The following is a 16,802-nucleotide window of genomic DNA, read 5'->3' on the forward strand; positions in this document are numbered from 1 at the left end:
AAACTTTGATTTGTTGTTTTTCTGCCGCAGGGACTGGGAGACTTGTCAGGATCGAGGGAGAGATGAACGGAGCAAAGTACAGAGAGATCCTTAATGAAAACCTGCTCCAGAGGACCTCAGACTGGTGCGAAGAAAACGACCCTAAGCACACAGCCAAGACAACACAGGAGTGGCTTGGGGACAAGTCTCTGAATGTCCCCCAAAAATTCCCCCCAAAATCAGTTTTTGCTTTGTCATTATGGGTTATTGTGTGCAGATTGATGAAGAAAAAAAATGTAATCCATTTTTAGAATATGCTGTAACGTAACAAAATGTGGAAAAAGTCAAGGGGTCTGAATACTTTCCGAATGCACTGTAGATATTCTGATTGTAATTTCCAGCCGGTACAGATACGGTGCCCATCTGCATTTTGTCTCGTGGTAATGGGGCTACCTTGGAAAACATATCAGATGGTCATACCTTCCTGTGTGGTGTCCCGTATACAACAGGATTTCTCTGATCCTTGTGCAGAGTACACAGGATTACTTCATCCCAATACTGTCTGATACCATTCAATAATAAATAAATGAAACAATACAAATAAAAGTTGTCTAGTAATATGTTTATGCCGAGTGCCAGTCCCTCTCTCCATTCAGTGACATCAGTATCAAGCCTGTCTGTCAGTCTTGACTTTATCACATCATGTTGCAAGTCTCCATGTGTTGGCTCCATCCATTTTTCTGTGAACACATACACTGTCACTGTTCTAGTACCAATGGCAATTAGGATAGGTCATATCTGACACACGAATCTATACTATGTTGAAGTTTTAACAAGTCAGACTAAACCTAACTAATTCTGTTCTCCCAATCGACAACCGTTGCTGAGTAGGCTGGAGGTGAGGTTGTCAGTTTACATCATTTATGTTTCACAAATGTATCAAAGTAATGAAGTGTGTTACCTTCTGTATTTACAAATGATGAGCCTGTGAACATTTTTGCTGCTGACAGGTGAAGGTTGCTGGCCAGATACTTACCAACATGTGGCTGACTGTTCCATTCATAGGAATTCTAACAGTCACAGCTGATGAGGGCACCCTTGCTGGTCTTCTCTTTGCTGCATGTTCGGCTGCAAACTGGACATCTCTCGAACAACTACAGCAGGCAATCATCTTATGCGGTGGTGTTGACTGGGAAGGCCTGAGAAAGGGTGACACAATAGACAGCCAAGTGATAAATTGCCTGTTGTTCTAAAGAAAGTACAAAGCTCAAAGTCATCAGGGCAGTAACTCGGGTCACTATCAGAGGCCTCTTGATGGCGTGCTCTATTCGTAGGAGTTGAGGGAGACTTTGGCAAGAACAGAGGATACTGTTGTTGGGGGTACTATTGTCGCATGACACACTTTTATTCTAAGGTCTGTGAAAATAGCATGTGATCAGTGAATTAAATAATTTATGGCGGTCGCTAAACCTTTGCAATCACATTGCTGGATTTGTAACGGTTTTCTTGATGAGAAGGAGAGTCGGACCAAAATGCGGCGTGTCTATTGCAATCCATGTTTAATGAAGTAACACACTAAACACAAACACTACCAAAACAATAACCTTAACGAAAACCGAAAACAGCCTATACTTGTGTAACCTAACACAGAACAATGACATCAGGACACTAAGGACACTAAGGACAATCACCCACGACAAACTCAAAGAATATGGCTGCCTAAATATGGTTCCCAATCAGAGACAACGATAAACACCTGCCTCTGATTGAGAACCACTTCAGACAGCCATAGACTTAGCTAGAACACCCCACTAGCTACAATCCCCATACATACACACCACATACAAAAACCCATGCCACACCCTGGCCTGACCAAATAAATAAAGATAAACACAAAATACTTTGACCAGGGTGTGACAGAACCCCCCCCCCCTAAGGTGCGGACTCCCGAACGCACCTCAAAACAATAGGGAGGGTCCGGGTGGGCGTCTGTCCATGGTGGCGGCTCCGGCGCGGGACGTGGACCCCACTCAATCAATGTCTTAGTCCCTTCTCCTCGCGTCCCTGGATAGTCCACCCTCGCCGCCGACCATGGCCTAGTAGTCCTCACCCAGAACCCCACTGGACTGAGGAGCAGATCGGGACTGAGGGGCAGCTCGGGACTGGGGAAGCTCAGGAGTGAGAGGAAGCTCAGGAGTGAGAGGAAGCTCAGGAGTGAGAGGAAGCTCAGGAGTGAGAGGAAGCTCAGGAGTGAGAGGAAGCTCAGGCAGGTTGATGAATCTACCAGATCCTGGCTGACTGGCAGATCCTGGTCGACTGGCAGATCTGGAAGATCCTGGTCGACTGGCAGATCTGGAAGATCCTGGTCGACTGGCAGATCTGGAAGATCCTGGTCGACTGGCAGATCTGGAAGATCCTGGTCGACTGGCAGATCTGGAAGATCCTGGTCGACTGGCAGATCTGGAAGATCCTGGTCGACTGGCAGATCTGGAAGAGTCTGGTCGACTGGCAGATCTGGAAGAGTCTGGTCGACTGGCAGATCTGGAAGAGTCTGGTCGACTGGCAGATCTGGAAGAGTCTGGTCGACTGGCAGATCTGGAAGAGTCTGGTCGACTGGCTGCTCCATGCTGACTGACAGCTCTGGCTGCTCCATGCTGACTGGCAGCTCTGGCTGCTCCATGCTGACTGGCTGCTCCATGCTGACTGGCAGCTCTGGCTGCTCCATGCTGACTGGCTGCTCCATGCTGACTGGCAGCTCTGGCTGCTCCATGCTGACTGGCAGCTCTGGCTGCTCCATGCTGACTGGCTGCTCCATGCTGACTGGCTGCTCCATGCTGACTGGCGGCCCTGGCTGCTCCATGCAGACTGGCGGCCCTGGCTGCTCCATGCTGACTGGCGGCCCTGGCTGCTCCATGCTAACTGGCAGCTCTGGCGGCTCCTTGCAGACTGGCAGCTCTGGCGGCTCCTTGCAGACTGGCAGCTCTGGCGGCTCCTTGCAGACTGGCAGCTCTGGCGGCTCCTTGCAGACTGGCAGCTCTGGCGGCTCCTTGCAGACTGGCAGCTCCTTGCAGACTGGCAGCTCCTTGCAGACTGGCAGCTCCTTGCAGACTGGCAGCTCCTTGCAGACTGGCAGCTCCTTGCAGACTGGCAGCTCCTTGCAGACTGGCAGCTCCTTGCAGACTGGCAGCTCCTTGCAGACTGGCAGCTCTATGCTAACTGGCAGCTCTATGCTAACTGGCAGCTCTGAACAGGCGGGAGATTCCGGCAGCGCTGTAGAGAAGGAAGGCTCTAACAGCGCTAAACAGGCGGGAGACTCCGACAGCGCTGGAGAGGAGGAGGGCTCCGACAGCGCTGGACAGGCGAGGCGCACTGTAGGCCTGATGCGTGGTGCTGGCACTGGTGGTACTGGGCCGAGGACACGCACAGGAAGCCTGGTGCGGGGAGCTGCTACCGGAGGGCTGGGGTGTGGAGGTGGCACAGGATGGGTTAGACCGTGAAGGCGTACTGGAGATCTTGAGAGCGGTGCTGGCACAGGACGTGCAAGGCTAGGGAGGTGCACAGGAGGCCTGGTACGTGAGACTGGCACCATCTTCACCAGCCGACTAACACGCACCTCAGGACGAGTATGGAGCGCTGACCCAGGTGCCATCAAATCCCCGACACGCTCCGTCGGGCGAATTCCATGTTTAAAACACCAACACAGCAACTCCCTCATTTCTCTCTCCTCCAATTTCCCCATTAACTCCTTCACAGTCTCTGTTTCGCTCACCTCCAACACCGACTCTGGTTCTGGTCTCCTCCTTGGCTCCTCACGATAAACAGGGAGAGTTGGCTCAGGTCTGGCTCCTGACTCTGCCACACTCTCCCTGAGCCCCCCCCCAATAAATTTTTGGGGCTGACTATGGGGCCTCCGTCCGCGCCGCCTTGCTTGCTTCGCAAACTCCATTCTCCTATATCCCTCCGCGCACTGCTCCATCGAATCCCAGGCGGGCTCCGGCACTCTCCCTGGGTCGACCGCCCACCTGTCTATCTCCTCCCAAGAAGTATAGTCCATACTGTACTCCACTTTGGGCTGTTCCTGCCTGTTGACACGCTGCTTGGTCCCTTTGTGGTGGGTGATTCTGTAACGGTTTTCTTGATGAGAAGGAGAGTCGGACCAAAATGCGGCGTGTCTATTGCAATCCATGTTTAATGAAGTAACACACTAAACACAAACACTACCAAAACAATAACCTTAACGAAAACCGAAAACAGCCTATACTTGTGTAACCTAACACAGAACAATGACATCAGGACACTAAGGACAATCACCCACGACAAACTCAAAGAATATGGCTGCCTAAATATGGTTCCCAATCAGAGACAACGATAAACACCTGCCTCTGATTGAGAACCACTTCAGACAGCCATAGACTTAGCTAGAACACCCCACTAGCTACAATCCCCATACATACACACCACATACAAAAACCCATGCCACACCCTGGCCTGACCAAATAAATAAAGATAAACACAAAATACTTTGACCAGGGTGTGACAGGATTGTTACACTATGCAACCAACTGTGACATGTTTTGCTGTGGACCTGGGTTGGTTTTAGTTTCTTGCTGTTAGTTAGTACACTGTTGTAGTCCGAGTTAGCTAGTACCACCATATCTGCATCCAATATTTATTTCAGCCCTAGACATGGGTTGCACCTCGAAGGCTAATGTGACTGTTTCGTCTAAATTACACAAACTCAAAGTTGCATGGAAATACGATGGATGACATGCTAAAGTAGGCAAATAATTAGTAGGAAACAACTTTGCCATAATATGTCAATTTTACTTTAGAGATATGGCAATATTGCCATTACTGTTACTAGCAAAGTAGGAAAAAATAACTAGCAATGCTAATGTTAGCGAGCTAAAATATGGTGGACCCCTCAATCTTAGTTAGCTAGCTAAAGTTATACTGCATCTAAAGCAGGGGTCTCCAACCTTTCCTAGCATGAGGTATTTTTTTAAAAATTAAACATCGCCAAATACATTTTTTTCTAGCTATCAAATAGGCACATTCTTCTCTTCTCCTCTCCCCTGCAACTCTTCCCTGGGTATTTGTGTACAAGATAAAGTACTGCATGTTTTTGTCAGTATATATGGTTGTCACGGTTTTCTAGGTGTGAAGGAGAGTCAGACCAAAATGCGGCGTGGCTATTGCGATCCATGTTTAATGAAACTGAAGCAACACGAATCCAATACAAAAACTACAAAACAATAAATGTAACGAAAACCGAAACAGGCTAATACTGGTGCACTTATACACGACAGGAAAAGGACACTAAGGACACTAAGGACAATCACCCACAAAACCCAACACCAAACAGCCTAATAGTGGTGCACATACACACGACAGAAAAAGGACACTAAGGACAATCACCCACAAAAACCCAACACCAAACAGGCTACCTAAATATGGTTCCCAATCAGAGACAATGACGAACACCTGCCTCTGATTGAGAACCATATCAGGCCAAACATAGAACTAGACAAACTAGACATGTAACATAGAATGCCCACCCAGCTCACACCCTGACCAACCAAAAGATAGAAACATACAAAGCAAACTATGGTCAGGGTGTGAGTCTGTAATATTTTTTTGTGTAATTCCCCATTAATTGCATATCTGGCCCTTTAAACGCGCATCTAGGGAGTGAGGAATCTGCAGTCTAATGAGCCGGTCTAGCGAACTTGAACATTGTATGAATGAGGTTGCAACACTGCCTGGTATGGCAACTGCTCGGCCTCTGACCGCAAGGCACTACAGAGGGTAGTGCGAACGGCCCAGTACATCACTGGGGCCAAGCTTCCTGCCATCCAGGACCTCTATATTAGGCGGTGACAGAGGAAGCCCTTCAAAATTATCAGAGACTCCAGGCACCCTAGTCATAGACTGTTCTCTCTACTACCGCACGGCAAGCGGTACCGGAGCGAAAATTCTAGGTCCAAGAGACTTCTAAACAGCTTCTACCCCCGAGCCATAAAACTCCTGAACATCTCATCAAATTGCTACCCAGACTATTTGCAGTGCCCCCGCCCTCACCCTGTCTTTACACTACTGCTACTCTCTGTTATCATCTATGCATAGTCACTTTAATATCTCTACCTACATGTACATACTGTACTACCTCAAATAACCGGTGCCCCGACACATTGACTATGTATCGGTACCCCCCTGTATATAGTCTCACTATTGTTATTTCACTGCTGCTCTTTAATTACTTGTTACTTTTGTCTCATTCTTTTCTGTATTTTTTGAAACTGCATTGTTGGTTAGGGGCTCTTAAGCAAGCATTTCACTGTTGTATTCGGCACATGTTAGTAATAAAATGTGATTTGATTGTCATCACAACTGAGCATACTTTGTATTTTGGGAACAGGATAGCTTTTGTGTTTAGGGAACATATATTTTGTGATGTCCCCACATTGTTCCCACCAGACTGTTCCCCAAAACCTAATGAAACATTCTGGGTACCTTTAAAGAACAGACCAAATGTGTTGTAGGAATATTCTTGCAACATCAGGTGCATGTTTTATACAAGCATTGTATAATCATCAGCACAGCTGGACAGTTTTTTGTGGAATGAGAACATTTGCCACAACCTAACACATTTTCTGAAGAATTTCACCGAACTAATTTTGGTTTGCTGGGAAAACATTACTGGTACATTGTGTTATTACATTCCCTGGAAAACTTTCTGGGGAACGTTCTGTGGCGGTTGTTACAGATGTTGTGCACAACATTTTAGTGAATGTTAGGAGAACATTCCTAGGATATTTCATGAACAACATTTTTGAAGAAAAAATATTTTGTTGTTAAAAACATTCTTTGAGTGTTATCGTCCTAATGTTAGATAAAACTAGAACTTAATACGAATCTTAGCTAATGTTCTGGGAATTTTCCTGGTTTTCTGGGAAGAGGATAAGAACACTGGATAAGTGGTTAAGCGTTAAAGCTTTATACTACCGTGATTCAGAGGTAACAGAGAGGGGACTGGTGTGCTCATTGGATATGCAGGGTTCAGAATTACCATATGGCTTACCTCAAGGCCATATAACTTACCCAGAACACATTTAGATCTCTGGAAAACAGTCCATCCCTGGAATGGAAGACAGAATGACTCAACAGACAGCCCATCTATCTCTGTCTGTCTCACACACAGAAATACATTGTAATTCTATGGTCTCAGACCATATTGTCCTGTAGCCCCCCTCTGTGTGTGTGACTGAAGGCTGTTTGTTCTCTGTTCTCTACTCTTCAACTTTAAAATAAAGTTTCATAAGGAACTTGTCTCTCTTGTGTGTGTGTGTGTGTGTGTGTGTGTGTGTGTGTGTGTGTGTGTGTGTGTGTGTGTGTGTGTGTGTGTGTGTGTGTGTGTGTGTGTGTGTGTGTGTGTGTGTGTGTGTGTGTGTGGCAGCAGCTGTATTGGGGGATCAGACAGAAGTTTGAGCAAAGTGACAGAGATAGACCTGGGTCAGGCCTCCTGACTAGAACACACAGACAGTCTGCAAGACCAACTGGAACACACACACACATACACTTTAAATACTTTATTTGAATTTACAAATCACATTACATCATAAAGGATTCAAACATTTCACTTAAGAAACAAAAAGCACCTTCTCCTCCACACAGTCAGGCTGCACACAGAGGCTGAAACAGAGTAGTACCTTCTCCTACACACAGCTAGGCTGCCCATAATGGCTGAAACAGAGCAGTACCTTCTCCTCCACACAGCTAGGCAGCCCATAACGGCTGAAACGGAGCAGTACTTTCTCCACACAGCTAGGTTGCCTTTCATGGCTGGAGCATTGCCTAGCCAGTTGTTTTACTCTACTCTTAGGCAGTCCTACAATCTGAAGGCCATGTATCGTAAGCCTATGTACGTGGTCCAGACTGTCAAATATCAATATCACCAACCTGCATCTGTATCCCAAGCTATCCAAGAGTGATATGAGGGGCTGGTATTTAAGAAGCTGGTATTTAAGGAGCTTTTCAGAAAAGGCCTGCTCCATGTAGCAATTGAATGAGCAGCCTGATTCCAAAATCAGCACCTCCCTCTGGCCTCCACCCACAACTACAATATCTGGCTTATTCGGGATACAAGAAAACACATTCTCATCAACTTCAAACCAGGCTGTTCCCTGTTGGTGAAACCCCCCCTCACCTCAGTAGCTACTAGGTCAACAAGGCACTCATGTCTAACAATAGACAAGTCTGTATATGAACGGCAACCATTAAAAATATGTGCAACAGACACCTTTACATTTAATTCAGGGGATCATGATTTGCAGGGTACCAGAGTAGAACTTGTAGCCTCGCCTTACCGGTAAAGGTGAGAATGTCCTCGCTAATGGCAGCATTTTGGTACATGGAATAGGAGACAGAGTGGTCAGCACAGTCCATAGTAGCAAGTTTCCTCTGCAGCCTCAGCCCAGTCAAGTGCTGCCGTAGCTGCAGCCCTGTAGGTTGAGATGTGCCATCATGGTTGACAGAAGCCTCCACAACAACACAGGGGTCTGCCACAACTGTATCAGATACAGTCACTGTCTCAGTTTGCATGTGAGTCCATGTCCATCAGAGCTCCATGCCAGTGCGGTTGAACAGGTCATTGAGGTCTGGCCAGTCAGACCAGATTGCAAAGCCTGCAGCACGAGTGCCCAGTTTTCCATTGGCCTTCCTCCTGAAGCCCGGGAAATTGTCTACAGTCTGCGGTCAGTGGGACCTTCGTCCTCTGTAGGTCCAAAAGGGAGGAGGCTCTGGCTAACTCCCTAACTGTCACATCATCACTGTAGAGCATGTTTAACAAAAAGTCAGCATTGTAGCAATGTAAATCCACTCAACATTCGGGACACCCAAAACACCCTCCCTTTGGCTCAGGAAGACAACGGCACGTGTGGTGTGTGTGTTTAAGCATAGGACTTAGTCACCACTTGAACAGTTTTGTTTTCATTTCCCTCTGAACCTTCTATGAACCTTCTATATGCACATTGGTAAACAGATGTTGAATCTTAACTAGGGCCACCTCTCTCACAGCCTCTAGCTTCATGACCACAGGCAGAGGGGAAATGTCAATCACATTAAGCCTGGTTGAATACACATGGAAAAGCTCCTCATCTTGTTCCCCCCACTGGCCAGCTAAATTAAACTTATGTCCAAGATAGCTGTATGTTTCGTGATGACAATACGATTGGGGGCTTATCCGTTTTAGACGTTTCCCTCCGCTGCGTCTTTCATAGAACACTGCACATTTTGGGTGTTTCACTTCCAGCACAGACCACTTGGAAAAGTCATCTGTGTGAGAGAGCATGTCTGTGATAACATGCTCCTCTCTGGAGGAGATCTGAACGTCATCAGCATACCCCTGTACTAGCTTCGGTGACAGCACATGGGCTAGGGCACACTGGCATAGCCATTTCAGCCACTGGTTAATGGCTAGGATGAAGTTAACGGCACTCCACGGGCAGCCTGTTTTTATGCCAACCCTAAATGGGATTGGTTCAGTCAGGTGCTCCTCACAGGTAACTTAGAGAAAAGAGCCTTTGTACACATCGGATATAATGTCCAAATAAGGCTGAGGCAGATGTATCATAACACTGTGATAAAGTACCAAAGGCATCACTAAAGACCAGAAAAACAGTGGAAAGATTTTTTAATTCATGCTTGAACTCATCAATTCCAGTTTATAGGCAGAATACATGCAAATTCATGCCCTGTCTATCTACATGTGCAATTTGTTTGGGAGAGAGTATGCCTATACCCACTGTGCACACACTGATTGAATCAACATTGTTTCCACGTCATTTCAATTAAATTATGTTGAACCAATATAGAATAGACGTTGAATTGACATCTGTGCCCAATGGGTATCTACAAGCCAAGGTAGTATGAGTCAGGCATGGTACAGTGCCTTGCGAAAGTATTCGGCCCCCTTGAACTTTGCGACCTTTTGCCACATTTCAGGCTTCAAACATAAAGATATAAAACTGTATTTTTTTGTGAAGAATCAACAACAAGTGGGACACAATCATGAAGTGGAACAACATTTATTGGATATTTCAAACTTTATTAACAAATCAAAAACTGAAAAATTGGGCGTGCAAAATTATTCAGCCCCTTTACTTTCAGTGCAGCAAACTCTCTCCAGAAGTTCAGCGAGGATCTCTGAATGATCCAATGTTGACCTAAATGACTAATGATGATAAATACAATCCACACTTGTAATCAAGTCTCCGTATAAATGTACCTGCACTGTGATAGTCTCAGAGGTCCGTTAAAAGCGCAGAGAGCATCATGAAGAACAAGGAACACACCAGGCAGGTCCGAGATACTGTTGTGAAGAAGTTTAAAGCCGGATTTGGATACAAAAAGATTTCCCAAGCTTTAAACATCCCAAGGAGCACTGTGCAAGCGATAATATTGAAATGGAAGGAGTATCAGACCACTGCAAATCTACCAAGACCTGGCCGTCCCTCTAAACTTTCAGCTCATACAAGGAGAAGACTGATCAGAGATGCAGCCAAGAGGCCCATGGTCACTCTGGATGAACTGCAGAGATCTACAGCTGAGGTGGGAGACTCTGTCCATAGGACAACAATCAGTCGTATATTGCACAAATCTGGCCTTTATGGAAGAGTGGCAAGAAGAAAGCCATTTCTTAAAGATATCCATAAAAAGTGTTGTTTAAAGTTTGCCACAAGCCACCTGGGAGACACACCAAACATGTGGAAGAAGGTGCTCTGGTCAGATGAAACCAAAATTGAACTTTTTGGCAACAATGCAAAACGTTATGTTTGGCGTAAAAGCACTGTCAAACATGGTGGTGGCAGCATCATGGTTTGGGCCTGCTTTTCTTCAGCAGGGACAGGGAAGATGGTTAAAATTGATGGGAAGATGGATGGAGCCAAATACAGGACCATTCTGGAAGAAAACCTGATGGAGTCTGCAAAAGACCTGAGACTGGGACGGAGATTTGTCTTCCAACAAGACAATGATGCAAAACATAAAGCAAAATCTACAATGGAATGGTTCAAAAATAAACATATCCAGGTGTTAGAATGGCCAAGTCAAAGTCCAGACCTGAATCCAATCGAGAATCTGTGGAAAGAACTGAAAACTGCTGTTCACAAATGCTCTCCATCCAACCTCACTGAGCTCGAACTGAAAAAATGTCAGTCTCTCGATGTGCAAAACTGATTGAGACATACCCCAAGCGACTTACAGCTGTAATCGCAGCAAAAGGTGGCGCTACAAAGTATTAACTTAAGGGGGCTGAATAATTTTGCACGCCCAATTTTTCAGTTTTTGATTTGTTAAAAAAGTTTGAAATATCCAATAAATGTCATTCCACTTCATGATTGTGCCCCACTTGTTGTTGATTCTTCACAAAAAAATACAGTTTTATATCTTTATGTTTGAAGCCTGAAATGGCAAAAGGTCGCAAAGTTCAAGGGGGCCGAATACTTTCGCAAGGCACTGTACCTTTCCATTAATCAGACAGACATTGAAGATATGCATGAGGGCATGGGAGGACTGGGGCATTTCAGATGGTGTCACTTAACTACTGACTCCCCATCCCGCATGCGGGAGCGTAATCATTGCCTGACACTAATTAGCACAACGCAACGTACATAAATATCCCTAGAAAATATTCCTATTCATGAAAATCACAAATTAAATATATTGAGACACAGCTTAGCCTTTTGTTAATCACCCTGTCATCTCAGATTTTCAAAATATGCTTTACAGCCAAAGCTAGACAAGCATTTGTGTAAGTTTATTGATAGCCTAGCATAGCATTTTGTCCAGCTAGCAGCAGGTAACTTGGTCACGGAAATCAGAAAAGCAATCAAATTAAATTGTTTACCTTTGATGAGCTTCCCAGTTAGATAGCAAATGTTCCTTTTTTTCCAAAAATATTATTTTTGTAGGCGAAATAGCTCCTTTTGTTCTTCACGTTTAGCTAAGAAATCGCCCGGAAATTGCAGTCACGAAAACAGCGAAAAATATTCCAAATTAGCTCCATAATATCGACAGAAACAAGGGAAACGTTGTTTTTAATCAATCCTCAAGGTGTTTTTCAAATATCTATTCGATAATATATCCATCGGGACAATTCGTTTTTCAGTAGGACTGATTGGAGTAATGGGAGAATCTCTCTGGGGGCATCAGGTGACCACTTGCGCAATGTAGCCGCCTACAGCTATTCTTCAACATAAATGCTAAAACTACGTCAAAATGCTGTAGACACCTTGGGGAATACTAGAAAGCGTAATCTGATTGATAGCACATTCACAGGTCAATAGGGACTCATTGGAACGCAGCGCTTTCAAAACATGGGGCACTTCCGGATTGGATTTTTCTCAGGCTTTCGCCTGCAACATCAGTTCTGTTATACTCACAGACAATATCTTTACAGTTTTGGAAACTTTAGAATGTTTTCTATCCTAAGCTGTCAATTATATGCATATTCTAGCATCTCGTCCTGACAAAATATCCCGTTTACAACGGGAACGTTTTTTTTCCAAAAATGAAAATACTGCCCCCGAGTCACAACAGTTATTAAAGAGATACGGTAATTTGGGATTTTGGCAAGGAGGCCATTTATCAAGTAGAAGTAGTTTTGCAAGCCATTGCTAACTAGCATTAGTGTAATGACTGGAAGTCTATGGGTATCTTCTAACGCTAGTTAGCATTGACTCACGAAACTACATCTAACTTCCTTCATACTGGATACAGAGACATAAAAATGATATCCACAAGTTCATCTGACTCTGGGGAAGAAGATAAAAGGCCTCGTTGCCAAAATCACCAAGTATGTCCCTTTAAAGTCTCATAAGTGACACCATCTGATCCACTTACTTTGTTGTTTGGTAGTGAAGTCAAAACATTATCTACCTCCTCAAGGGGGAAATTGCATATCTCTGGGAAATATTATGCTTGTACCGTTGGTTTCACACAACGGAAACGCTGTGGTCAGCGGTACACTATCAGACGGGTCTTGGCATTTGTCAATATAGTAGTTCTGTGCATTATTAACATTACTAGTACTGGGCCGGGGGGGGGGGGGGTGTTCACAATAATGTAAATTGCTTTAGATATGAGATGTTGCCATAGGTATGCCATTTTCTGCCTGCATACCTGTCTGTCCTCTTTTGCATTGAGCCCCACAGCCACTGACTGATGGTCAATCCAGCTGGTGAGGGAGGTCACTGTCACATCTGCTTGGTAATCCTTGCGTGTAGGGAACTTTCCCAGGATCCGTGCAACACATTTCAGGAGTGGAGCTCTGAATGGTCTCCTGTCCTGATGTTTTGCAGAAAAGACAATGTTATTGTACAGTAGCAAGCCCCATTCAGAATAACCACTACTCTATTCCTTTTCTCCAGATCCCCAGATGAGATGAAGTTGGTTTTCTCTTGAAGCAGTTTAGTGTCTCACGTGAGTCTGGAATTGTTTCCATTCATGTTGTGACAGCTGACGTTCATACTCAGAGAAATCTGTTCAGTTACTGAAGTATCCCTGCACGCCAGGTGAACTGCGGTTGGGTGGTGAATACTCGGCCACTGAGTTGCGACAAGGCATATGAGTACCAAAAGTGTCCAAAACATCATCAGACCTTTATTGCATTAACGACATACTGACACACACACTAACACACACACATCGATCTCACTGATGTTCCCACTGACAAAATATTTCTCACTTGTTGTGTTTGTGTCAGGATGTTGTTATATCTTGTTGTTGTTGTTGCTCTGAGTCCCTGCCACTCTGAGGCGTAGTAATACAGCTTCAATTATTGCTGTTCCGTTTGAGCTGTGGTGTCGTCACTGACACGCCATGGCAAACAACGGCCTGTGCTGAAATCACTCTGGCACTGTGTCCAAACTGCTCCTGTGTCCTCCAGTCACAATCTTCCCTCTTAATCTCTCCCTCTCGCTATCTCTCATTGCCTGTTATCTCCCTCCCTCACTATTTCTTTCTCTGCCTCTTTCTCTGTCTTTGTCTTTCTTTCTTTCTGACATTTTGTATGTTCCTCTTATGAACAGTACTGTTTAAATCAACCCTGGTTTAAATAGACCATCCACTCTACCTCCCTCTCAAACCACTCTCACAGAGACAAAACAAAGATAAAAGAATCAATAATAACAGCATGTCACATGTGCAACCAAAGGGGAAAAAACTGTAGACAACCTTTACTCCACACACAGAGATGCATACAAAGCTCTCCCCTGCCCTCCATTTGTCAAATCTGACCATAATTCTATCATCCTGATTCCTGCTTAGAAACAAAAACTAAAGCAGGAAGTACCAGTGACTCGCTCAATACGGAACTGGTCAGATGACACGGATGCTACTCTACATGACTGTTTTTCTAGCACAGACTGGAATATGTTCCGGGATTCATCCAATGGCATTGAGGAGTATAATACCTCAGTCATCGGCTTCATCAATAAGTGCATCGACGACGTCGTCCGCACAGTGACGTACATATCCCAACCAGAAGCCATGGATTACAGGCAACATCTGCATCAAGCTAAAGGCTAGAGCTGCCACGTTCAAGGAGCGGGACACTAATCCGGATGCCTAAAAGAAATCCCACTATGCCCTCAGATGAACCATCAAACAGGCAAAGCATCAATACAGGAATAAGATTGAATCCTACTACACCGGCTCTGGCGCTCATCGGATTTGGCAGGGCTTGGAAACTATTACGGACTACAAAGGGAAACCCAGCCACGAGCTGCCCATGACGCGAGCCTACCAGACGAGCTAAATGCCTTTTATGCTCGCTTCGAGGCAAGCAACACTGAAGCATTCATGAGAGCACCAGCTGTTCCGGACGACTGTGTGATAACATTCTCGGTAGCCAATGTGAGCAATACTTTTAAAACAGGTCAACATCCACAAAGCTGCAGGGACAGATGGATTACCAGGACCAATTGTCAAGTGTCTTCACTGACATTTTCAACCTCTCCCTGACTGAGTCTTTAATACCCATATGTTTCAAGCAGACCACCATAGTGTTTGTGCCCAAGGAAGCGAAGGTAACCTGCCTAAATGATTACCACCCCATAGCACTCACATCAGTAGCCATGAAGTGCTTTGAAAGGCTAATCATGGCTCACATCAATACCATCATCCTAGATACCCTAGACCCACTCCAATTCGCATACCGCCCCAACGGATCCACGCAATCTCAATCACACTCCACACTGCCGTTTCCCACCTGGACAAAAGGAACTCCTATGTGAGAATGCTGTTCATTGACTACAGTTCAGCATTCATAGTGCCCACAAAGCTCATCACTAACCTAAGGACTCTGGGACTAAACACCTCCCTCTGCAACTAGATCTTGGACTTCCTAACGGGCCGCCCCCAGGTGGTAAGGGTAGGCAACAACACGTCTGCCACACTGATCCTTAACACTGGGGCCCCTCAGGTGTGTGTGCTTAGTACCCTCTTGTACTCCCTGTTTTGCCACGACTGCATGGCCAAACACGACTCCAACACCATCATTAAGTTTGCTGACGACACAACCAGGCCCCTGGTAACATCAACAGGGCTGTAGTGGAGCGGGTCGAGGGGTTCAAGTTCCTTGGTGTCCACATCACCAACGAACTATCATGGTCCAAACACACCAAGACAGTCGTGAAGAGGGCACGACAACACCTTTTTACAGGAGACTGAAAAGATTTGGCATGGGTCCCCAGATCCTCATAAAGTTCTACAGCTGCACCATCGAGAGTATCCTGACCAGTTGCATCACCACCTGGTATGGCAACTGCTCGGCATCTGACCGTAAGACACTACAGAGGGTAGTGCGTATGGCCCAGTACATCACTGGGGACAAGCATCCTGCCATGTAGGACCTATATAATAGGCGTGTCAGAGGAAAGTCCAAAAAATTATCAGAGACTCCAGTTACCCAAGTCATAGACTGTTCTCTCTGCTGCCACACGGCAAGAGGTACCGGAGCACTAACTCTAGGGCCAAAAGGCTCTTTAACAGCTTCTTCCCCCGAGCCATAAGACTGCTGAACAATTAATCCTAAACCCACCGGACTATTTACATTGACATCCCCCCCATTTGTTTTTTACACTGCTGCTACTCGCTGTTTATTATCTATGCATAGTTACTTCACCCCTACCTAGATGTATAAATTACCTCGAATACTACGCCTGTTGTATTCGGGCACATGTGACAAATAAAGTTTGATTTGATTTGGCAGGGTGTGATATGCTTCCTAAGTGATTGATAATAGATGTTCAATTTAACAGCAAATGGAGGTCAGCCACATGGCAAAACACAAAGACATGGAAATATGATTTATTTGATTTTAAGGGTAGAGAGAAAAGTTATGCCAAGGTTGTTTAGATGTGGCGGTATTTTGTGTTTTGATAATTCATGCAGGTATTCATCCTCTTATCTGTCTGTATGGTTTTGGTTGTTTATTTACTTTTGGGCTTTCTGAATCCATTTCAGTCCGAGGTAAACAACAATAGCATGATGGATGTCAGGGGCTCAGATATAAGTGGACATTCTCTTCTTGATCCATACCATCTACCCACCTCTCTAGGTTGACAATCAACTTGTTTTTTTCCTTTAGGGTTTTGTGAACATTCAGATATGGAGAGAGAGTAGTGGGAGAAGGGAGACCGTGAGAATGGGTGAGAGAGAATGAGCAGTATGAGTGTAAAAGAGAGATGAAAGAGAAAAAAAGCTTTCAAATCCAATGTGATGAATCCGTCCCCTGTACAAAGGACACATGAGGGACTGTGTGA

This window comes from Oncorhynchus mykiss, chromosome 5 (genome assembly GCF_013265735.2).
Source record: "Oncorhynchus mykiss isolate Arlee chromosome 5, USDA_OmykA_1.1, whole genome shotgun sequence".
Lineage (NCBI taxonomy): Eukaryota > Metazoa > Chordata > Actinopteri > Salmoniformes > Salmonidae > Oncorhynchus > Oncorhynchus mykiss.